Source organism: Choloepus didactylus, chromosome 10, assembly GCF_015220235.1.
Source record: "Choloepus didactylus isolate mChoDid1 chromosome 10, mChoDid1.pri, whole genome shotgun sequence".
Lineage (NCBI taxonomy): Eukaryota > Metazoa > Chordata > Mammalia > Pilosa > Megalonychidae > Choloepus > Choloepus didactylus.
In genome coordinates, this window is record NC_051316.1 from 67,493,968 (window position 1) to 67,519,070 (window position 25,103).

The 25,103-nt window shown below is 38.6% G+C and overlaps 1 protein-coding gene across 3 annotated transcripts in view; it reads left to right on the plus strand.

Moving 5' to 3' along the window:
- Positions 1-25,103, plus strand: part of ADAMTSL1 (ADAMTS like 1) — a 433,636-nt gene that overhangs the window by 288,756 nt on the left and 119,777 nt on the right. The window lies entirely within an intron of this gene.

Consider the following 25,103-nt stretch of genomic DNA (forward strand, 5'->3'; position numbering starts at 1 on the left):
GAAGAGAGTACTAATTACATCGACCTGATTGCTTTTTTTTTTTAATCATTTTAAAGCAATGATGATAAAAATAGTGATTGGGATGAAGAATTTGGCTGTTGCAAAAGTACTGATTGCTTTATTTTTTTTTTTTTTTTTTTTTTTTAAATCATCATTTTATTGAGATATATTCACATACCACGCAGTCATACAAAACAAATTGTACTTTCGATTGTTTACAGTACCATTACATAGTTGTACATTCATCACCTAAATCAATCCCTGACACCTTCATTAGCACACACACAAAAATAACAAGAATAATAATTAGAGTGAAAAAGAGCAATTGAAGTAAAAAAGAACACTGGGTACCTTTGTCTGTCTGTTTCCCTCCCCTACTTTTCTACACATCCATCCATAAACTAGACAAAGTGGTGTTTGGTCCTTATGGCTTTCCCAATCCCATTGTCACCCCTCATAAGCTACATTTTTATACAACTGTCTTCAAGATTCATGGGTTCTGGGTTGTAGTTTGATAGTTTCAGGTATCCACCACCAGCTACCCCAATTCTTTAGAACCTAAAAAGGGTTGTCTAAAGTGTGCATAAGAGTGCCCACCAGAGTGACCTCTCGGCTCCTTTTGGAATCTCTCTGCCACTGAAGCTTATTTCATTTCCTTTCACATCCCCCTTTTGGTCAAGAAGATGTTCTCCGTCCCACGGTGCCAGGTCTACATTCCTCCCTGGGAGTCATATTCCACGTTGCCAGGGAGATTCACTTCCCTGGGTGTCTGATCCCACGTAGGGGGGGAGGGCAGTGATTTCACCTTTCAAGTTGGCTTAGCCAGAGAGAGAGGGCCACATCTGAGCAACAAAGAGGCATTCAGGAGGAGACTCTTAGGCACAAATACAGGGAGGCCTAGCCTCTCCTTTGCAGCAACCGTCTTCCCAAGGGTAAAACTTATGGTAGAGGGCTCAACCCATCAAACCACCAGTCCCCTATGTCTGTGGTCATGTTAGCAACCATGGAGGTGGGGTAGGCGAATACCCCTGCATTCTCCACAGGCTCCTCAAGGGGGCACTACATCTTTTTTTTTTTTTTTTTTTTTAACTTTCCCTTCTTTTTTCAAATCACCTGTATGAAAAAAAAAGTTAAAAAGAAAACAAACATACAATAAAAGAGCATTTCAAAGAGACCATAGCAAGGGAGTAAGAAAAAGACAACTAACCTAAGATAACTGCTTAACTTCCAACATGTTCCTACTTTACTCCAAGAAAGTTACATAATATAGCAACATTTCAGTGAACTTGTTTCTACTACAACCATCAGAAATTAACAGACCATAGTCATTTCTGGGCATCCCCAGAACGTTAAATAGCTTATCTGTTCTTCCTGGATTATTGTTCCCCCTTCCTTAATTGCTCTCTACTGCTAGTTCCCCTACATTCTACATTATAAACCATTTGTTTTACATTTTTCAAAGTTCACATTAGTGGTAGCATATAATATTTCTCTTTTTGTGCCTGGCTTATTTCGCTCAGCATTATGTCTTCAAGGTTCATCCATGTTGTTATATGTTTCACCAGATCGTTCCTTCTTACTGCCGCGTAGTATTCCATCGTGTGTATATACCACATTTTATTTATCCACTCATCTGTTGAAGGACATTTGGGTTGTTTCCATCTCTTGGCAATTGTGAATAATGCTGCTATGAACATTGGCGTGCAGATATCTGTTCGTGTCACTGCTTTCCGATCTTCCGGGTATATACCGAGGAGTGCAATCGCTGGATCGAATGGTAGCTCTATATCTAGTTTTCTAAGGAACTGCCAGACTGACTTCCAGAGTGGCTGAACCATTATACAGTCCCAACAACAATGAATAAGAGTTCCAATTTCTCCACATCCCCTCCAGCATTTGTAGTTTCCTGTTTGTTTAATGGCAGCCATTCTAACCGGTGTTAGATGGTATCTCATTGTGGTCTTAATTTGCATCTCTCTAATAGCTAGTGAAGCTGAACATTTTTTCATGTGTTTCTTGGTCATTTGTATTTCCTCTTCAGAGAACTGTCTTTTCATATCTTTTGCCCATTTTATAATTGGGCTGTCTGTACTATTGTCATTGAGTTGTAGGATTTCTTTGTATATGCAAGATATCAGTCTTTTGTCAGATACATGGTTTCCAAAAATTTTTTCCCATTGAGTTGGCTGCCTCTTTACCTTTTTGAGAAATTCCTTTGAGGTGCAGAAACTTCTAAGCTTGAGGAGTTCCCATTTATCTATTTTCTCTTTTGTTGCTTGTGCTTTGGGTGTAAAGTCTAGGAAGTGGCCTCCTAATACAAGGTCTTGAAGATGTTTTCCTACATTATCTTCTAGGAGTTTTATGGTACTTTCTTTTATATTGAGATCTTTGGTCCATTTTGAGTTAATTTTTGTGTAGGGGGTGAGGTAGGGGTCCTCTTTCATTCTTTTGGATATGGATATCCAACTCTCCCAGCCCCATTTGTTGAAAAGACCATTATGGCTCAGTTCGGTGACTTTGGGGGCCTTATCAAAGATCAGTCGGCCATAGATCTGAGGGTCTATCTCTGAATTCTCAATTCGATTCCATTGATCTATATGTCTATCTTTGTGCCAGTACCATGCTGTCTTGGCAACTGTGGCTTTATAATAAGCTTCAAAGTCAGGGAGTGTAAGTCCTCCCACTTCGTTTTTCTTTTTTAGAGTGTCTTTAGCAATTCGAGGCATCTTCCCTTTCCAAATAAATTTGATAACTAGCTTTTCCAAGTCTGCAAAGTAGGTTGTTGGAATTTTGATTGGGATTGCATTGAATCTGTAGATGAGTTTGGGTAGAATTGACATCTTAATGACATTTAGCCTTCCTATCCATGAACATGGAATATTTTTCCATCTTTTAAGGTCCCCTTCTATTTCTTTTAGTAGAGTTATGTAGTTTTCTTTGTATAGGTCTTTTACATCTTTGGTTAAGTTGATTCCTAGGTACTTGATTTTTTTAGTTGCTATTGAAAATGGTATCTTTTTCTTGAGTGTCTCTTCAGTTTGTTCATTTCTAGCATATAGAAACATTACTGACTTATGTGCATTAATCTTGTATCCCGCTACTTTGCTAAATTTGTTTATTAGCTCTAGTAGGTGTATCGTTGATTTCTCAGGGTTTTCTAGATATAAGATCATATCATCTGCAAACAATGACAGTTTTACTTCTTCTTTTCCAATTTGAATGCCTTTTATTTCTTTGTCTTGCCGGATTGCCCTGGCTAGCACTTCCAGCACAATGTTGAATAACAGTGGTGACAGCGGGCATCCTTGTCTTGTTCCTGATCTTAGAGGGAAGGCTTTCAGTCTCTCACCATTGAGTACTATGCTGGCTGTGGGTTTTTCATATATGCTCTTTATCATGTTGAGGAAGTTTCCTTCAATTCCTACCTTTTGAAGTGTTTTTATCAAAAAGGGATGTTGGATTTTGTCAAATGCTTTTTCAGCATCTATTGAGATGATCAATTGATTTTTCCCTTTCGAGTTTTTAATGTGTTGTAATACATTGATTGTTTTTCTGATGTTGAACCATCCTTGCATGCCTGGAATGAAGCCCACTTGGTCATGGTGTATGATTTTTTTAATGTGTCTTTGGATTCGATTTGCAAGTATTTTGTTGAGGATTTTTGCATCTATATTCATTAGGGAGATTGGCCGGTAGTTTTCCTTTTTTGTAGCATCTTTGCCTGGTTTTGGTATTAGATTGATGTTAGCTTCATAAAATGAGTTAGGTAGTGTTCCATTTTTTTCAATGTTTTGAAAGAGTTTGAGTAAGATTGGTGTCAGTTCTTTCTGGAAAGTTTGGTAGAATTCCCCTGTGAAGCCATCTGGCCCTGGGCATTTATTTGTGGGAAGATTTTTGATGACTGATTGGATCTCTTTGCTTGTGATGGGTTGGTTGAGGTCTTCTATTTCTTCTCTGGTCAGTCTAGGTTGTTCATATGTTTCCAGGAAATTGTCCATTTCTTCTACATTATCCAGTTTGTTGCCATACAGTTGTTCATAATATCCTCTTATAATTTTTTTAATTTCTTCAGGATCTGCAGTTATGTCACCTTTTTCATTCATTATTTTGTTTATATGGGTCTTCTCTCTTTTTGATTTTGTCAGTCTAGCTAGGGGCTTGTCAATCTTGTTGATCTTCTCAAAGAACCAACTTTTGGTGATATTTATCCTTTCTATTGTTTTTTTGTTCTCTATGTCATTTATTTCTGCTTTAATCCTTGTTATTTCTTTTCTTCTACTTGGTTTAGGATTGGTTTGCTGTTCATTTTCTAGCTTCTTCAGTTGATCCATTAGTTCTTTGATTTTGGCTCTTTCTTCCTTTTTAATATATGCGTTTAGTGCTATAAATTTCCCCCTTAGCACTGCTTTTGCTGCATCCCATAGGTTTTGGTATGTTGTGTTCTCATTTTCATTCGTCTCTATATATTTAGCAATTTCTCTTGCTATTTCTTCTTTAACCCACTGATTGTTTAGGAGTGTGTTGTTTAACCTCCAGGTATTTGTGAATTTTCTAAGTCTCTGATGGTTATTGACTTCTAATTGTATTCCATTGTGGTCAGAGAATGTGCTTTGAATGATTTCAATCTTTTTAAATTTATTGAGGCTTGTTTTATGTCCCAGCATATGATCTATTCTGGAGAAAGTTCCGTGAGCACTAGAAAAGTATGTGTATCCTGGTGATTTGGGATGTAATGTCCTGTAGATGTCTGTTAAATCTAATTCATTTATCAGATTGTTTAGGTTTTCAATTTCCTTATTGGTCTTCTGTCTGGTTGATCTATCTATAGGAGAGAGTGATGTGTTGAAGTCTCCCACAATTATTGTGGAAACATCAATTGCTTCCTTTAGTTTTGCCAATGTTTCTCTCATGTATTTTGTGGCACCTTGATTGGGTGCATAGACATTTACGATTGTTATTTCTTCTTGCTGAATTGCCCCTTTTATTAGTATGTAGTGGCCTTCTTTGTCTCTCAAAACATCCCTGCATTTGAAGTCTATTTTATCTGAGATTAATATTGCTACACCTGCTTTCTTTTGGCTGTAGCTTGCATGAAATATTTTTTTCCATCCTTTCACTTTCAATTTCTTTGTGTCCCTGTGTCTAAGATGAGTCTCTTGTATGCAACATATTGATGGTTCATTTTTTTTGATCCATTCTGCGAATCTATATCTTTTAATTGGGGAGTTTAATCCATTTACATTCAACGTTAAAACCGTGAAGGCATTTCTTGAATCGGCCATCTTATCCTTTGGATTCTGTTTGCCATATTTTTCCCTCTCTCTATTAATATCCTTTATTGTACCCATACCGAATCTCTTTAGTACTGAACCTTTCTCCAAGTCTCTCTGTCCTGTCTTTGTTTCTCTGTCTGTAGGGCTCCCTTTAGTATCTCCAGTAGGGCAGGTCTCTTGTTAGCAAATTCTCTCAGCATTTCTTTGTCTGTGAAAAATTTAAGCTCTCCCTCAAATTTGAAGGAGAGCTTTGCTGGATAAAGTATTCTTGGCTGGAAATTCCTCTCTCTCAGAATTTTAAATATATCGTGCCATTGCCTTCTCGCCTCCATGGTGGCTGCTGAGTAGTCACTACTTAGTCTTATGCTGTTTCCTTTGTATGTGGTGAATTGCTTTTCTCTTGCTGCTTTCAGAACTTGCTCCTTCTCTTCTATGTTTGACAGTGTGATCAGTATATGTCTCGGAGTGGGTTTTTTTTGGATTTATTCTATTTGGAGTTCGCTGAGCATTTATGATTTGTGTATTTATGTTGTTTAGAAGATTTGGGAAGTTTTCCCCAACAATTTCTTTGAATACTCTTCCTAGACCTTTACCCTTTTCTTCCCCTTCTGGGACACCAATGAGTCTTATATTCGGACGCTTCATATTATCTATCATATCCCTGAGGTCCATTTCGAGTTTTTCAATTTTTTTCCCCATTCTTTCTTTTATGCTTTCATTTTCCATTCTGTCATCTTCCAGGTCACTGATTCGTTGTTCAACTTCCTCTAGTCTTGTACTATGAGTGTCCAGAATCTTTTTAATTTGGTCAACAGTTTCTTTAATTTCCATAAGATCATCCATTTTTTTATTTAGTCTTGCAATGTCTTCTTTATGCTCTTCTAGGGTCTTCTTGATTTCCTTCATATCCCGTACTAGGGTCTCATTGTTCATCTTTAGTTCTTTGAGTAGCTGCTCTAGGTGTGTCTCTTCTGGTCTTTTGATTTGGGTGCTTGGGCTTGGGTTATCCATATCGTCTGGTTTTTTCATATGCTTTATAATTTTCTGTTGTTTTTGGCCTCGTGGCATTTGCTGTCCTTGATAGGGTTCTTTTAGGGTTTGTAGACCAGTTGAAGTCCTTATCTCTAATTTATCAGATCTACAGCTTCGTGGAGTACACTTTCTCTAACTAACCAGCAGGTGGCGTCCACGAGCCACCTGTTCTCCACAAGCCAGATCTCCCCTGCTTAGCCTTTTTGGTGAGTGGGGGAGTGAGTCTTGTGGGGCCCAATTGGTGTCCCAAGCTTGCGTGTGTAGTTGGTGTTGCCTGCCCTGTATGTGGGGCGTGTTTCTGGGCAGTCGGGGAGGGGGGGTGGCCCCTAACAATCAAATCTCCCTGATGATCCTAGAGTTTTAAAGCTACTGCAATAGTCTAATCCTTCAGTTCAGTCCTGCCACAGTTTGTCTCTGCCACTGACCCACAAGTCTTTGGTATTGGCGTATGGCTCCTGAGACTTGCAAGTGGGCCCCTCTTCCAGGCTGTGCACCCCGGGTCCTCTGTTGAGGGATGACTGTGCTATGTCACAGGTGAGTGCCGTCCCCCCAGGGCAGTTCTGGGCTGCTGGGCTGTGTTGGGAGGCTCCCAGTCTGCTCAAATGATGGCTGAATGGGGCTCTGTTAATTCACACTGCTCCCCCTTCCCAGCTCTGGGACATTCAGCTGAGGTTGCAGGGAAGGCTAATGTCCACGCCCAGTTTTGTGGTGTGTGCCTGTTATTTGAAGCACTTCCATCACACTGGGTTGTCTGGGGCAGCTCTGGGCTATGGGGCTGGCGATGGGCAGGAGTGTTTCCTGTCCACCAGGATGGTGGCTGTGAGCGGACACCCCCCTTTTCTTGGGAAGTTGTGTTGTTTAGTGAATTTTCTCAGCCACTGGATTATTGCCTTTTGTCTCAGAGCTCTCTTATTTCTGCTCTTGACTTGACGTGCCCAAATTTCAATTCTTTGAAGCTTTCTGTATTGAGCTTCTTAGAGTAATTGTTTTAGAAAAAGCAAAAAGGATTTAAAAAAAAAAAAAAAAAAAAAAAACGGCCCTCCTCAGAGATCTAATGGGTTATTGAAATGCTAATAGACAAAGCAACCAGGGCCATTAAGGAAAGGTGCCCTGGGCAGAGAGATCAGCCTTGCTTCGGGATTTGCATATGCGCCTCAAGGCCTGATCTCCGCCCTTCCCCTTTCTGTGTTCACCAGAACTCCAAAATCCTCTGCTTTTACTTTGGAGCTTCTCGTGTTGTTTTCCTTCTATGCCCGTCTCCTCTCTGCTGGGCTGGCTGCTCTCAGAGTCTCTGGTGTCTGGCCTCAGTCTATCTATGGTTGGAGTTTGAATCAGTAGAATGAGTTTCCGATGAGAGCAGCCACTGCAATTCTCCCTTCTCCTTCCTGGAGCTGACAGCCCCTCCTCCCCCGGGACTGAGCCTGGCAGGGAGGGGCGCGGGTCCCCTGGCCGCAAAAACTTACAGATTTCGGTGATCTCAGCAGTTCCACGTTTTCATGAGTGTTGTATGAAGTATGCCCAAAGACCGATTGCTCTGTGGTGTCCAGTCCACGCAGTTCCTGGCTTTTTACCTACTTTCCTGGAGGAGTAACTAAAACATACAGCTCACCAGTCTGCCATCTTGCCCCGCCTCTCCTGCTTTATTTTTAATTCCTTGAAGTTCCAAAAAAATCTGGGTTATGGCCTGTGCACTCAAAAAATAAATAAAAAAAATAAAGAAACTATCCAAAAAATAAAAAATAAAAAAAAATAAACTTACTAGGTAAAACATTTAAAGAGTTTTAGATAGCGCCCAGGATATTCTTAAGGGTTTTCAGGAATACTGTTGGTTGGGGCTTGGCAAACTGTGGCAATTTACTATATCTGGCTGAAGCTTGCATAAGAGTAACCTCTAGAATGATCTCTCGACTCTTATTTGAAATCTCTTAGCCACTGAAGCTTTATTTTGTTCCATTTCTTTTCTCCTTTGTGGTCAAAAGGACATTCTCAATCCCACAATGCCAGGGCCAGGCTCATCCCTGGGGGTCATGTCCCACATTGCCAGGGAGACTTAAACACCTGGGAGTCATGTCCCATTTAGTGGGGAGGGTAGTGAGTTTATTTGCAGAACTGGCTGAGAGACCACATCTGAGCAAAAATAGAGGCTCTTTGAGATGACTCGTATGCATGGTTGTAAGTAGGATTAGCTTTGCCATTGCAGAGATAAGTTTCATAAGGGCAAGTCTCAAGATCAAGGGCTTGGTTTATTAAATTGGGAGTCCCAAATGCTTGAGAGAATATCAGAAATTCCTCAGGTGGGAAAGTTTAATAGTTCCACATTTTTCCCTAGTCCCTCAAGAGGACTTTGCAAATACTTTTGTATTTTCTGCCCAGAATACCCTAGAATGTATTGGAGTATTACCTTAACCTGTACAGTTTTTACTCATCTTAAAACTGCAGCACCATACATGATGCCTGGCACTCAGCAAGTACTCAATAGATGTTTGATGAATGAATGAATGAATAAGTGAATGAATGAATAAAATGAAGATGCTGTACGCATAGAACATAAAATGGCAATACCATTTTGGTTATTTATTCTCTGTTTTTTTTACATGTATTTTAAGATAATACCTCCTTAGCAGAGATCTGTCCTTTCATGCTAGAATATTATTTTGAATGATGATTCATTAAGGCAAATGATTCACATTTCATTTTATTAAATTTCTCTTGCTTTGCTCATTTTGATAACTTCTGCCTCTCACTTAAGAATTGTCAGCTTCAGCTGGTAGTCTCAGCACATTTATGATGTCATCACATACTTTGAAGCCTATACTAATTTGAAGCATAAGTTTTTTAATTTCTAAAACACCTTTTCATCAGTATAAACATACTAAGGAAACATTTTGAGCAAAGATGAGTCAAAATATTTAAGAGCAAAATTCCTGACAATATTTATTTGGCTAGATGGATTGTCTACCAAACCTGTAGTGTCAGTGTCCAGCAGAGCACACGCTGTAGCTGGCTGAAACCCACTGTTGACTTCTTTAGAAGCAGCTTCTGGCTAATGATAAAACAGCCTGATAAAAGGTCAGTGTTCAGCCCATCAACTGGGTGTTTGCTTTACATCTTTTAAACATATGGATTTTTGTCTCTTTCATTCATCTAATCATCAACTCATTAAAACATTTATGCGCTGCATATTCTTTGCCAGACACTACACTAGCCACTAGGGAATATAAAGATGAAAAAATTCCCTTTCCTCAAAGTCTTATAATCTGGCATGCACACAGGGAGCTGGAGGAAAATAGTGGATGCATAAATGACTAGCCCTTATAGGAATGTTGCAATACCCTTCCAAGTCCAGGTGGGATGGGAGGTGATTCATTCCACTGTGATACAGAGGGTTCGCAGAGGCTGCAATGAAGCAGCCTTGGGCTGGGCCCTCAAAGATGTCTTGGAAGTTTCTAGATAGACAAAGAGGTAAAGGGCATTGTCCCCAGAGTGAGCAACATGATCAAAGGCCTGAGTAGAGAAAATGTCTGTGTGCCCAGAGAAAGGCAAATAGCCCATTGTAGCTGTAGGAGCAAGGAAAGGAATGTGAAAATGGCAAGCTCAGCTCAGGTGAGAGCATAGGGGTCCTGAAGGGCAGTCTCAGAAGTCTGGACTTAATATTTGAGAATCCCCTAAAAATTTCCTGTGTAGCTCAAACTTGAAAATAATGAGCTGATTTTAAAATATTTTTTCTTACAACTGCTTCATCATCATGGTGTGACGTTTCCCTGTATGGATTTGGGGGAAGGTGAATTATCTGAGGGTCTGTCCTTAAATTAACTCCTATCTGCGATTGATAATGCAACTATGTTATTTTGAATGGTCACTGTGTAGCACAGTTTTATTACATTTCCATCCTTGAAATAAGACAAATTCTTTTCACAGTCTACTTCTTTGATGTGAAAGAGGAAGAAAATTAGCCTGCCTTTTTTCCCTATTGCCAGATTCACTAAGAAGCTCTAACTGAACAGCTTGAATCTGAATTTATTTTTGGAGCATATATTCAAATTAAATGGAATCCCATGTGCCTCGTAAAATATTTAGAAAAAGACATTTTCAGCCATCAAATATTAAAGAGATCTGTAGCCCTACAAATCCATCATTACTAGCGAAGTATCTAAAATGTCAGTCACTGGATAACAGAACCTTCAAAACCATGTTCTTATGCCTGATGAACTGAATAGGACCCATGAGAAATTTGTGAATTATAACCAAAGAATTTTAAAAAAGTGATTTGATGTCATCTTGAGGTTTAGGGCATAATTATTTGATGAACCATCCATTACTTCTCTCACAGAAAAATATACTGTGTTTTCACTAAAATGGACATATTTATGGATCATTTCAAAATGTCACATACCTCCAGCATTAGTTATAAAATATCACCCTACTGTTCAGCTCATAAGCTGGCCACTCCTTTATTGGAAACTAAACAAATCATTAATTGTAAAAGAAAGAAAAGGAGAGAAGATGTGAAAGAAAAAATAGTGGAGACAGATTCATTCAATCCTAAGGTCTCTTATGAAAGATGCAGCAATATCATATTAGGGAAAACTTTTGAAAGCAATTCTCAAGCATTTAATATGATGCTTCTTTTGGTAAAATTAGTTTGAACAATAGAGTAATTAAAATGTTGTTTGATGATTCCAAGGGAAAATGGGATATTTTTAAGAGACATGGAAACACAAAGCTGATAGGAACTCAGAAAACCAACTACCCAACCAACAGAGTAAGTGCCTTCCACATGCTGTACATACGTGAGCTCCTTGCCTGGCATTTAAGACCCTCCATGATTAGATCTCAGTTCACTCCCCTTTCATACCTTATCTCCTATTAAATCCCTCCCTGAAACATCTCATCTTCAGGCCACAACAGACTACTTACCATTCTCAGAATAGGCCCTGACTTTTCTAATCATCCATGCCCTTGTTCCTTCTCTCCCACCTGCCAGAAATTCTCTTCACTTCCCACCATCAGAAAATTCTCTTCACTTTACCTTTGTTGAAATCCTATGTACATATCTTTCAGGCTTACATAAATGGTATCTCCTCTATGAAGCGTTCACAAATCTGCCCAATCTCAGTTAATGCTTGATTCCCCTTTTGTCCCCATGACCTATTGTTTAGGCTTCTGTTTTTTAATTCTTTCCATCTCCTGCCTTTGAATTTCTTGTTTAAATCCTGAAGTTTAGAATCTTGCATGCAGCATATGCTTAATAAGTAATTACTAAATTACACTGAAGCAAACATTTGATATGTCTTTGCTCACCAGAATTGATCATCTGGACGCCAGGCTTCTTCTCCAAAGCAGGATGCCCTCTAAATTGTAGCCAGCAGATGAGTAACTATTTTGTTTTTAAAGCCCTGCAATAAAAAATTGTTCATGCTTTGCTAACCTTACTGCCTAACAAATGGAAATTTCTCTCTGATACTTTCATTCACTAAATATTAGGATGTGTGCTGGAAATAGAGTAATTTACAAGACAAATTCAGTCCCTGCACTGACAGAACTTAGAGACTGTGTAACTCAAATCCTTCCAACTTTATTTGTTCATTCAATATAAGTTTATTAAATAACAATCATGGACCAAATATGGTTCCAAGTGCAGAAGATACAGCAGTGAGCAAGAGAAGTGAAATCCCTTCCTTCATGGATTTAATAGTCTAATGGGGTATAATTTCTGAAAAGGATGAGAGTTGTTAAAAAATATAAAATGAGGTAATAGGAGGGAGACTGATTTGGCTCCTCTAGCTAGGAAGGTCAGGAATGGCCTCTCCAAGTAGATGACACTGGAATTGAACCTGAATGATTGGAAAGACAGAGCCATGTAAAGATCCTAAGGGAAGAGTGTTGTAAGCAGAAAAAAGAGTAAGTGCAAAGGCCCTGAGGGAAAAACAAACTTGACATGTTCAAGGAACAACAACAAAGCCTAGTGTGGCTAGAATATACAGGGAAAGGGTAGAGTTATATGAAATGAAATGTCAGAAGGCCGATGAGGACTAAAACATGTAAGACTTCGCAGGATAGGTTTAGAGGAGTTTATATTTCATTCTGATTGAAAGGGGAAGGCATTGGAAGGTTTTAGGCATAAGATTTATATGATCTGATTTATGCTTTTAAAACTTCATTTTTGATACTTTCTAAAGAATAGATTGTAGGGGGATGAGAGTGATATGCTGAATATCTTCCATTTCTTCTCTAGATCCACTCTTTACCATTTTCCACCTGTGCCCCAGGAGACTGGCCTATATAGATTGCTTCAGTAAGCTTCCTTCCCTCCCACTTCTAGTTATGTTCAACCAATGGACACTTCATCAGGCCATCAGAAGTCATGTTCAGTGCATCTATATCCTGCTGGAACCTACTGGGAAACTGGTCAGAAAGCTTTTCTGTAGTCTAAGCAAGAGATGATGGTGTCCAGATTTATTATTTATTTTGGAGATACATCTGACAATATTTGCTCATGAATTAGATGTCAGGGGAGGAGTGGTGAGAAAAATTAAAAACTCAAAATTATTTCCTAAGTTTTTGCCCTGGATGTGGCATCATTAAATGAGTCTGGAAGACAGAGACAGGAGCAGATTTGGAGGGCAGTTGGTGGAGCCAGAAGTAGTAGTCCCAATTTAGACATATTTAGATGAAGATGTCAACTTGCATTTATGTGGACATGTTGAGTAGGCATAAGAGAGGTCAGAACTTAAGATTTGAATTTTTAAATTAGGTTAAATTTTTTTCTTTCGGACAATTGTGGTTTCAACAAAATTATTTTAAACTCATGGAAGAATTTTGTTAATTCATAGAATGGAAAGAATTGTGAAGACCATATTCCCTGCATTTGGCAAATACTTAGAAATCAGTAATCCACATGGTTAGTTGCTAGTTACAAAAGAGTTCTGAGGAAGGGCTAAAAAATAAAAAGTTATAACTAATCTGATTACAGATTAACTGATTGGTTAGAAGGGAGAATTTGACAGATACGAGAAGACTGAACCTAAGAAGTCAAGTCATGCAAAAGAGTATAAAACCAATTTTAAAACTTTACTTATCCTAGTATAAGAATTACCCTAAGTAAATGGGACTCAGCACTAATTTAAATTTCCCTCAACCACTAACTTAATTTCCACAAACATTTATTGAGGGATTTACATTTGCAGAAGGCACTGGACAGTTAGGCAGTGGGGATACAAAATTAGTTTTTTAAAAAAAAGTGAAATCCTTCAAGATTTTATTAAACTGCGAGTAAACAAAAGCTAAAATAAAGAGTTTGCTTCTCCAATAAATGAAAAAGCCAGAGAGTCACAACAATGAACCAGAGAAGCCAAAGACCTGGTCACCCCCAGCTTGAATCACTAGCTCTGAGGCCACAGATTTTTCCTTAATGAAGGCCAAGGGACATACTTAGCCTTGGAAGGAACCGTTTGGACCTGTGATGAGTAACAGGTGGCCTGCAGACACCACAGGTAGTCCACCTAACTCACCCAGCTTCATCACCAAGCCAGGAGCTGTGTTCAAATACAGCCTTTCAACTCAGAAATCAAAGGCTTGAAAGAAAATGCATTTCCAGGGCCACCACAATGTTCATAACCATTTTAGAAAGCTGGTCCCCGACCTGGACCATCATGATGAGAGTGGATGGTCATGAGAGTGGAGGCTGAAATTGGATTGCAAAGGACCATCCTTCCAGTGGTGTGAGAGACCAGGCTTTCTGAAGGAACCACAGCGTGAAGCAGCAGCCACAGTACCCCTCCACTGGGTCTGCAAGCAGAGAGGAGTTCCTGCAACCACAAGAGAGAGAAGCCTGCTTTGGGTCTGTTCTCCCAGCTGTCTCCACCACCCCCAGTCCAGATTATAGCGTTCAATAGGAGCTCAGTAAATGTTGCACTGAATGGAAATAAACGAACTCTAGCCGGTGTGGCCTTAGTCGGGTCACTTCACCTCTCCTAGCTCAGCTTCTTTATCTGTAAAGTGTAGTCAAGACCGACCTCACAGACTGGTATCACCTTTTTCCTTAGCCTTCTTTTATTCCATGGGTGGGTAGGTGAACCCAGCCATCAGGAAACACTTTTTTTTTTAACCCCTATGTGACTCCGTGAGGTTATTTTCATTTCAATTTTTTGAATTTTCAAATGCAGAAAAAAAATGTTGTTCACTATTGTTTTAATGACTTGTAAGTCCAAACTAGACAAAGTTGATAGCTTTTCTAACTTCATTATCCAGTAGCTCTGTAACCTCAAGCAAGTCACAACTGCACACAAAAGGCACATTTGCTTAGGTGTGGTCCAGACAACCCCTGGTTCTAACAGAGCCCTCTCTGGGACCCAGGTTTTCCCCATCCTCACCACATTTCTTTTATTCCCATTGGAAAGAGTGGAGTGGCATTAGTTTGAATTGATGGTTCTCAACCCTGACTGAACAATAGAATTATCTGGAGAGCTTTAAAAAAAAACGAACTGATGCCTGGGGTCTCCCAGAGTTTCTGCTTTAATTGGTCTGAGGTAGGGCCTAGGCAGCAGTACATGTTAAAATCTCTCTGGTGATTGTAAAGTGCAGGCAAGGGTGGGAACCACTGAGTCAGAGAGTGAGAGTTGAGTCACAGCAGCATTCTGATTTACTCAAGGACATTGTGATCACCACCCTAACCTTGACTGTGGGCAAAAACCACCCATGCAGCTCTGAGTAGAACCTACTGAGTACAGACCACAGTTTACTTTGAGAGGTCCGCTGCTGCAGCAGGAGCAGCTCCTTCAGCACAACCTTTCATTCTTTTTAAACCCAGGCCTAATTTAACAGGAACCGTAAAGGCTAAGGGCAGCAAGTTAAACACAAGGAAGGGGCTATTCTTTTTTTTTTTAGTTTAGGTGACTGTGACATAAATAAAATTAACCATTTTGAAGTGAACAATTCAGTGGCATCTAGTACAGTCACAATGTCATGCAACTGCCACCTCTGTCTGGTACCAAAACATTTTCATCACCCCTAAAGCAAACCCGGATCCATCAGGCAGTTGGTCCACATTCCCCCTCCCTCAGCCCCGGTGACTGCCAGTCTACATTTCTCTCTCTGGATTTACCTATTCTAGATGTTTCATATAAATGCAGTCATACAATATGAGATCTTTTGTGTCTGGCCTTTACATTTAGCTTCATGTTTGAGAGGTTCATCCACAATGTAGCATATGTCAGTACTTCATTCCTTTTTATGACTGAATTATATTTTATTGTATGTATATTCCACATTTTGTTTATCTGTTCATTTATTTATGGACACTTGGGCTGTTTCCACCTTTTGGCTATTATGAATAGTGTGGCTATGAATATTGGTGTACATATGTTTATTTGAGTACCTGTTTTCAGTTCTTTTAGGTTTATACCTAGATTGCCAGGAATTGCCAGGTCATACAGTAATTCTGTGCTTAACTTTTTGAGCAACCGCCAATCTGTTTTCCTCAACAGTGGAACTCTTTTACATTTCCACCAGCAGTGTACAAAATTTCCAATTTTTCCACATCATCAACAACATGTATTTCCCTTTTTTTTTTTCCAATATGGCCATCCTAATAGGTGTGAAGTGGTATCTTATTGTGATTTTGAACATGAACATGAATATCTTTTCATGTGCTTGTTGGCCAGTTTTCTATATATTCTCTTTGGAGAAATCTCTATTTGCATGCTTTGTCCATTGTTTAATTGGGTTGTCTTTTTGTTGTTGAATTGTAAGAGAAGTTCTTTTTGTATTCAAGACACTAGGCCATTCTCAGATACATGATTTGAAAATATTTTCTCCCATTCTGTAGATTGTCTTTTCATTTACTTGATAATGTCATTCGATGTATAAAAGTTTGAAATTTGATGGACAGTTTATTTTTTCTTTTGTTGCACATGCTTTTGGTGTCATATCTAATAATCCATATCCAAGGTCATGAGATTTAGCCCTATGTTTTTTTCTAAGACTTTTATGGGTTTAGTTTTTATCATATTTTTTATTGTATCATATAACATTTAAACATAAAAATGATAACTTTCCAAGTGCAATTTAACAAGTAGAGAGCAAATTTCAAAGAATATTACAGGTTACAATTCCACAGTTTTAGTCATTTCCTTATTATAAAATATAACATATATACAAAAAGGTAATATCTTGCAAAGTATGATTTATCAAGTAGATACATAGGAAATTTCCAAAATTATTACGAGTTATAGTACCATAGTTTGTCATTTCCTTATTGTGAACCTAACGTATACAAAAAGATATAGCTTTCAAATTACAATTTAACAAGTAGCTATAGAACAAATTTCAAAGGATGCTATGTGTTACAGTTCCACCATTTCAGTTCTTTCCTTCTAACTATTCTAATAACTTAGCAACTAAGAAAAGGAAAATTATATAGATTCACTAGTCATAATCCTTTGTTAAATTCCATCTTGTCTGTTGCTACCCCTGCCTCTAGTTTAATCACTTTCCCGATCTTCAGGGATATCTAGGCAGTGACCACTCTAACCTGTTCATGTTGAAAAGAGATGTCAACTTTATGAGCAAAGGGAACACATCTAGTTGATGTTCTTGAAGAGACCATTGCCTCTGGGTTTCAGGACTTAGCTGGCATAGGGGCACTCTGAAGGATTTAAGTTTCTGATGAATAAACTTAGTGAGTGAAACTTTTATAGAGTCTCATAGGGATCTGGGTATTCTTTAAGGTTTTCGGGACTGCTGTTGCCTTGGGCTTATCATATTGTGAGTGAAACTTTTATAGAGTGTGGTATTCCTATTAATTAGAGTCTCTACTATGTAATGTTTAGATTTTTCCCACGTACCCTTCTGTTGTCAACTCTCTGTGCCAGTGTCATACCTTAGAAGTATATCATGCAAGCACTTATGTGTATTTGTGGTACTGATCTGTGAGAAACATGCCTTTAAACAACCCTTTCATTCCTATTCACCTTCAGTACAGCTCTAATACTTATAATCCCATTAATAAACAATCATCACCCCTATCCATTACCAAACTTTTGAATTCACCATCATTAACATATCTGAACATATTAGACTATCATTCCCCCTCACTAGTGACTATCTATCACTGGGTCCCCAATATTCTTACACTGATTTTACGTTGTTCAGATAGATCATAGAAGTGGTAACATATAATATCTCTCCTTTTGCATCTGAGTTCTTTCACTCAGAATTGTATCTTAAAGGTTCATCTATGTTGCCATGTTTCAAGACCTTGTTGCTTCTTACTGCAGCATAGTATTCCATCATATGTATATACCACATTTTGTTTATCCACTCTTCTATTGAATGACATTTGGATTATTTCCATCTCTTGGGAATTGTGAATAATGCTGCTGTGAACATCAGTGTATAAATGTCTGTTTCTGTCACTGCTTTCACATCTTCTGGGTATATACTGAGAAGTGGAATTGCCAGATCATAGGATAATTCAGTATCTAGTTTTCAGAGAAACCACGAAACTGTCTTCCAGAGTGGCTGTACCATTATACAGTCCCACCAGCAATGAATCAGAGTTCCAATTTCTCCACTCCTCTCCAGCATTTGTAGTTTCCTGTTTGTTTGATGGCAGCCATTCTTATTGGTGTGAGATGATATCTCACTGTGGTCTTGATTTGCATCTCCCTAATAGCTACTGAACATGAACAGTTTTTCATGTGTTTTTTAGCCATTTGTATTTCCTCTTCATAGAAATGTCTTTTCATATCTTTTGCCCATGTTCTAATTGGGCTGTTTGTACTATTGTCATTGAGTTGGAGGATTTCTTTATATATGCAAGATATTGTTCTCTTATCAGATAACATGGTTTCCAAGTATTTTCTCCTATTGAGTTGGCTGCCTCTTTACCTTTTTAACAAATTCCTTTGAGGTACAGAAGCTTTTGATTTTGAGAAGTTCCCGTTTATCTATTTTTTCTTCTGTTGCTTGTGCTTTGAGTGTAAGGTCTAAGAAGTGACCTCCTAATACTAGGTCCTGAAGATGTTTCCCTACATTATCTTCTAGAAGTTTTATGGTACTGTCTCTTATATTGAGGTCTTTGATCCACTTTGAGTTAATTTTTGTATAGGGTATGAGGTAGGGGTCCTCTTCCATTCTTTTTTGTTATGGCTATCTAGTTCTCCCAGTGCCGTTTGTTGAACAGACTGTCTGTCCCAGTTCAGTGGATTTAGGGGCCTTATCAAAAATCAGTCGACCATATATCTGGGAGTGTGTTTCCAAACTCTTAGTTTGATTCCTTTGATCAGTATGTCTATTTTTATGCCAATACCATGCCGGTAGACCACTGTAGCTTTATAATAGGCTTCAAAGTCTGAAGTGTAAGTCCTCCCACTTTGTTCTTCTTTTTTATGATGTTTTTGGCAATTTGAGGCCCTTTTCCCTTCCAAATAAATTTGATAACTAGCTTTTCCAAGTCTGCAAAATAGGTTGTTGGAATTTTACTTGGGATTGCGTTGAATCTGTAGATCAGTTTGGGTAGAATTGACATCTTAACAATATTTAGTCTTCCTATCCATGAGCATGGAATATTTTCTCAGGTATTTAGGTCCTTTTTTATTTCTTTTAGTAAAATTTTGTAATTTTCTGTGGAGAGGTCTTTTACATCCTTGGTTAAGTTTATTCCTAGGTACTTAATTTTTTTAGTTGCTATTGTGAATGGAATTTGTATTTGATTGCCTCATCAGTTAGGTCATTATTAGTGTATAGGAACATTACCGACTTATGTGCATTAATCTTATATTCCAACACTCTGCTGAATTTATTAGCTCAAGTAGCTTTGTGGTCAAATTCTCAGGATTCTTCAAATATAAGATCATATCACCTGCAAATAATGACAGCTTTACTTCTGCCTTTCCAATTTGGAAACCTTTTATATCATCATCTTGGCGAATTGCTATGGCTAGAACTTCTAGCACAATGTTGAATAATAGAGGTGTCAGCGGGCATCCTTGTCTCCTTCCTGATCTTAGAGGGAAGGCTTTCAGCCTCTCCCCATTGAGTACTATGCTGGCTGTGGGTTTTTCATTTATGCCCTTTTTCATATGGAGGAAACTTATTTCAATTCTTACTTTTTGAAGTGTTTTTATTAAAAAGGGATGTTGAATTTTGGTGAATGCTTTTTTAATGTCTTTCAAGATGATCATTTGATTTTTCCCCTTTGATTTGTTACTTTGTTGAATTACATTGATTTTCTTATGTTGAACCACCCTCGCGTGCAAGGAATGAACGCCACTTGGTCGTGGTGTATAGTTCTTTTACTGTGCCTTTGGATTTGATTTGCAAGTGTTTTGTTTAGGATTTTTGCATCTATATTCATTGAGGATATTGGCCTATAGTTTTCCTTTTTTGTAGTGTCTTTATCTGGTTTTGGTATCAGAGTGATATTAGCATCATAGTGTTCCTTTTTTTTTCATTTTTTTTGAAGGAGTTTGAATAGGAATGGTGTCAGTTCTTTTTGTAAAGTTTGGTAAAATTCCCCTGTAAAGCCGTCTGGCCCTGGGCTTTTATTTGTAGGTAGATTTTTGATGACTGATTGGATCTCTTTGCTTGTGATTGGTTGTCGAGGTCTTCTGATTCTCCTTGGGTCAGTCTAGGTTGTTTGTGTTTCCAGGAAATTGTCCATTTCCTCTAAATTGTCTAGCTTGTTGGCATACAGTTATTCATGGTATCCTTTTATGATTTTTTTATTTATTTGGGTTCTGTAGTAATTAACCCCTTCTCATTTCTGGTTCTGTTTATTTGGTTCTTCTCTCTTTTAGACTTTGTCAGTCTAGCTAAAGGTTTGTCAACCTTGTTGATTTCTCAAAGAACCAACTTTGGGTTTTATTTATTCTCTCTATTGTTTTTTGTTCTCCAGCTCATTTATTCCTGCTTTAATCTTTGTTATTTCTTTTCATCCACTTAAGTTAGGGTTAGTTTGCTGATCATTCTCTAGCCTCTTCAGTTGTTCAGTTAGGTCTTTAGTTTTAGCTCTTTCTTGCTTTTTGATATATGCATTTAGAGCCATAAATTTCTCTCTCAGCACTGTCTTCACTGCATCCCACAGGTTTTGATATGTTGTGTTCTCGTTTTCATTCGTCTCTAGACATTTACCAATTTCTCTTGCAATTTCGTCTTTGACCCACTGGGTGTTTAGGAGTATGCTGTTTAACCTCCACATATTTGTGAAGCATCTGGTTCTTTGGTGGTTGTTGATTTCTAGTTGCATTTTTCATTGTTGTCAGAGAATGTGCATTGAATGATTTCAGTCTTTTTGAATGTATTAAGACTTGTTTTGTGCCCCAGCATATGATCTATCCTGGAAAACATTCCATGGGTACTAGAGAAGAATGTGTATCCTGGTACTTTGGGATGTAACAATCTGTATATGTCTATTAAGTCTAAATCATTTATCATATTGTATAGGTTCTCAATTTCTTTATTGGTCCTCTGTCTAATTGTTCTATCTATAGAAGGTGTACTGAAGTTCCCCGGTATTATGGTAGATGTGTCTATCGCTGCCTTCAGTTTAGCCAGTGTTTGTCTCATGTGTTTTGGAGCACCTGGATTGGGTGTGTAAACATTTATAATTGTTAGTTCTTCTTGGTGAATTATCCCCTTTATTAATATGTAGTGTCCTTCTTTATCTCTTATGACATCTTTGCATTTAAAGTCTATTTTGTCTGATATTAGTTTAGCTACCCCAGCTTTCTTTTGATTGCAGTTTGCATGGAATATTTTTTTCCATCCTTACTTTGTCTCTTTGTGTCACAGGGTCTAAGCTGAGTCTCTTGTAAGCATGGGTCATATTTTTTAACACATTCTACCAGTCTGTATCTTTTAATTGGAGAGTTTAATCCATTCACATTTAAAGTTATTACTGTGAAGGGAGTTCTTAAACCAGCCATCTTATCCTTTGGTTTTTAGTTGTTAGATCTATTTTTTTTTCCCCTCTCCCTTTTTTTCTTTTAATTTTCCTTTACTAATAACTCTTCAGTTCTGTGCTCTTCTCCAGACCTTTCTCTCTGCTCTTTTTTTCTCAGCTTGTAGGGCTCCCTTTAGCATTGCTTGCAGTGCAGGTCTTTTGTTAACAAATTCTCTCAGAGTTTGTCTGTGAAATTTTTAACTGTCCCTCAATTTTGAAGGAGAACTCTGCTGGATAAAGAACTCTTGGTTGTCAATTTTTCTCTTTCAGAATCTGAAATATGTCATACCGCTGCATTCTTGCCTCCATGTTGCCCACTGAGGAGTCAATGCTTAGTCTTATGTTGTTTCCCTTGTATGTGGTGAATTGCTTCTTTCTTGCTGCTTTCAGAAGTCTCCCCTTCTGTTTGGCATTGACACTCTAATCAGCGTATGTCTCGAAGTAGATTTATTTGGGTTTATTCTTTTTTGGAATTCATTGGGCATCTTTAATTTGCATATATATGTTTTTTACAAGGGTTGGGAAGTTTTTCCCAACAATTTTTTCAAATACTCTTCCTAGCCCTTTACTCTTCTCTTCCCCTACTGGAACACCAGTGCTTCTTATATTTGTGTGCCTCCTGTTGTCCATCATTTTCCTGAGATCCATTTCAAATTTTTCAATTTTTTTCACCATTCATTCTTTTGTGCTTTCACTTTCCATCACCCTAACTTTGAAGTCACTCATTCATTCCTCTACTTCTTCAAATCTGGTGTTATGTGTCTCAAGAATATTTTTAATTTGATCAACAATATCTTTTATTTCCATAAGGTCTATTTTTTTATTTACTCTTGCAAATTCTTCTTTATGCTTTTCTAGGATCTTCTTCATGTCCATTATATCCTGAGCCATAATATTGATATTATTGTGTACTTCTTTGATTAATTGCTTCAAATTTTGTGTCTCTTCCAGCTTTTTAATTTGTTCGTTTGGCTTGTCTATATCTTCTATATCTTTCAAGTGCTTCAAATTTTCTCCTGACTTCGGAGCATTTGCTTGTCTTGTTAGGGTTATTTTGGGAAGTACAGAATTAATTGAGTATTTATATTTAATTTGGTTTGCTGGAGTGCAGTTTCCCAATTCTACCAGCAGGTGGCACTCCTGAGGCACAGCTGGCTAGTGTGCAGTTTCCCTAACCTGCCAACAGGTGGTGCTCTTGAGGCACAACTTGCTGGAGTAGTTTTCCTAACCTTCCAGCAAGTGGTGATCTCAAGTAGGTCTTCCCTGAGCTTCTCCTGTACAATGGGTGGAATCCAAACCAGTGGGGAACCAATCAGTACCCCAGACCTCAGTGGCTCTGGGGAATCCTGGTCCTGGGGCTGCAACGTGGGCACCTAGCAGGTAGGCAGGGAACCTGATAAAGGGTACCCTGCAGTGGGATGCGGGCCCTGTCTGACGGTTCTCTGCCTGCCTTATGCCCTGGAGTCTCTGGAGTGTGGGAGGGGCTCCTGATTGCTGGTATGGTGCCTCTCCCTTCCCCACTTCTCACCGTTGCACCACCCCCCCCAGACTTCTATTAGGGGAGAGCAATGGCAGCCTGCTAGGTTCCCTCACGGGAGCTCCCCACTGTCTGGCTATGGAGGATCACCCACCAGCAAACTGTCAAGTTAGGTGGATGGGAGCAGAGAGCCACTGCTCATTCCTTTGCCTGGTGGTTTTGCTGCTGCCAGCCTGGGGGGTGGGGGACTCACACACCACATCCCTCCAGCTGCCTCTCTCCCCCGTTTTTGTCAGGTGTACCCTCCAGGTACTGTGGGGGACCCTCTAACGCCAATCACACCCCAGAACTGTGGTCCCTGGTGTCCTCCGGCCCCTTTCTAGTTACTCTGATGGAGGAGAAGCCCATCTGCCTCACCTATTCCGCCATCTTCCCAGAAGTCTCTGGGTTTAGTTCTTAAATGTAAATCCTGGATCCATTTTGAGTTAATTTTTGTATATGGTGTAAAATAATGGTCAAATTTCATTCTTTGAAATTGTGGATATCCAACTGTCCCAATACCATTTTTTGAGGAGACTATTCTTTTCCTATTGAATTGCCTTGGCACCCTCGTTATAAAGCATTTGTCCATAGATATATGGACTTATTTCTGAAAACTCAGTTCTATTCCATTGGTCTATATGCCTGTCCTTGTGCCAGTACCATGCTGTTTTGATTATAGAAGCGCTATAGTAAGTTTTGAAATTGAGAAGTGTGAGTCCTCCAGCATTATACTTCTTGTTCAAGATTGTTTTGACTATTTGTATCTCCTTGCAATTCCATATAAATTTGAAGATCAGATGTTCCATTCTTGCAAATGGAATTTTGGAATTGGAGTTTTGGCCATTGACATTTTAATAGGGATTGCATTGAATCTATCGATTGCTTTGATTGGTATTACCATCTTAACAATATTAAGTCTTCCAGTCCATGAGCATAGGATGACTTTGAATTTATTAAGGTCTTCTTTGATTTCTTTCAGCAATGTTTTGTGGGTTTCCATGTAAAAGTCTTTCACCTCTTTGGTTAAAGTTGTCCCTAGATAGTTTATTTTTTTGGATATTATAAATGGAAGCGTTTTCTTAATATCTTTTACAGTTTGTTCATTGCTGGAATATAGAAACACAACTGTCTTTTCCATGTTGAGGATATTATAAATGGAAGCGTTTTCTTAATATCTTTTACAGTTTGTTCATTGCTGGAATATAGAAACACAACTGTCTTTTCTATGTTGATCTTTTACCCTGAAAAGATGCTATTCTTGAGGAAAGCAGCATGCTCCCTAAAACTTTTACATAAAATATTCACAGCTCAGTGTAGTCACAGGTTGATGTATTAGCTAGGATTAGATGTGAGTGTGACATAAAACCTAAAATAACAGTGGCTTTAATAAAAAGATAGAAAAGTAGTTTTCTGTCACATACACATAGGCAGTGTAGGGCTGGTATGATGGCTTCACAATCAGGAAGCCAGTCTTCTTCTATCTTTTTGTCTATCACAATCTAAGATGGAAGCTTAGATTTCAGATATTGTGTTCACATTCCATCCAGCAAGTAAGGAAAGGGGAAGGAAAAAGATGCCTCATTTTCTTTGCGGGCACGTCCCTGAAATTGCACACAACCCTTTCATTTATATCCATTGGCCAGGACTTAGTCATGTGCATGTCTACCTTCAAAGGAGACTGGCAAATAATATTTTTTATTCTGAAAAGTCATGTGCCCAGCTAAAATTGTGGTCTCTCTTACTATTGAAAGAGAAGTGACAAATACTTGGAAACAGCTAACAATCTGTGTTGCAGGGGTCCTCCATTCACCTTCATGCAGCTGAATTATAACTCTTAAATTCATGCATACAATGTGTTTCATTAGAGTCCTGCTGAAAACCAATGAAATGAGGTCATTTTTTTTGCATCCCAAATTTCAGTGAATATGGTTCCCACTGCCCTAAGAAATCAACGCCCTCACAAAGATAGAGTTCCCAGGGAGTCCTTCAGAAAACCAGGCCCTAAATCTAATGCCTGTTCATTGTGGTAGAGTGGGTGTTTACACTTAAGAGAGAAAGAAAGGGCTGTCTTTGCAAATTAATTGCTCCAGATTTACACTGATGGCAGGCATTCTCGTCCATTCTGGACGCAGCACAGATTATTTTCACTGGATCGTAAATATGTTTAACACTATTATACTAACCTTTTAAACCAGCTATCTTGGGTGGCTGCAAATCATAGCTCAGGAACAACTTTCTAAGATTTAAAGGCCCTTGAAATTCCTGGATGTTCTAGTTAAATGTTTTGGATGAAGAGTGGAGAGTGCAGACCTTGCTACAAAATTCGTTTCAAACA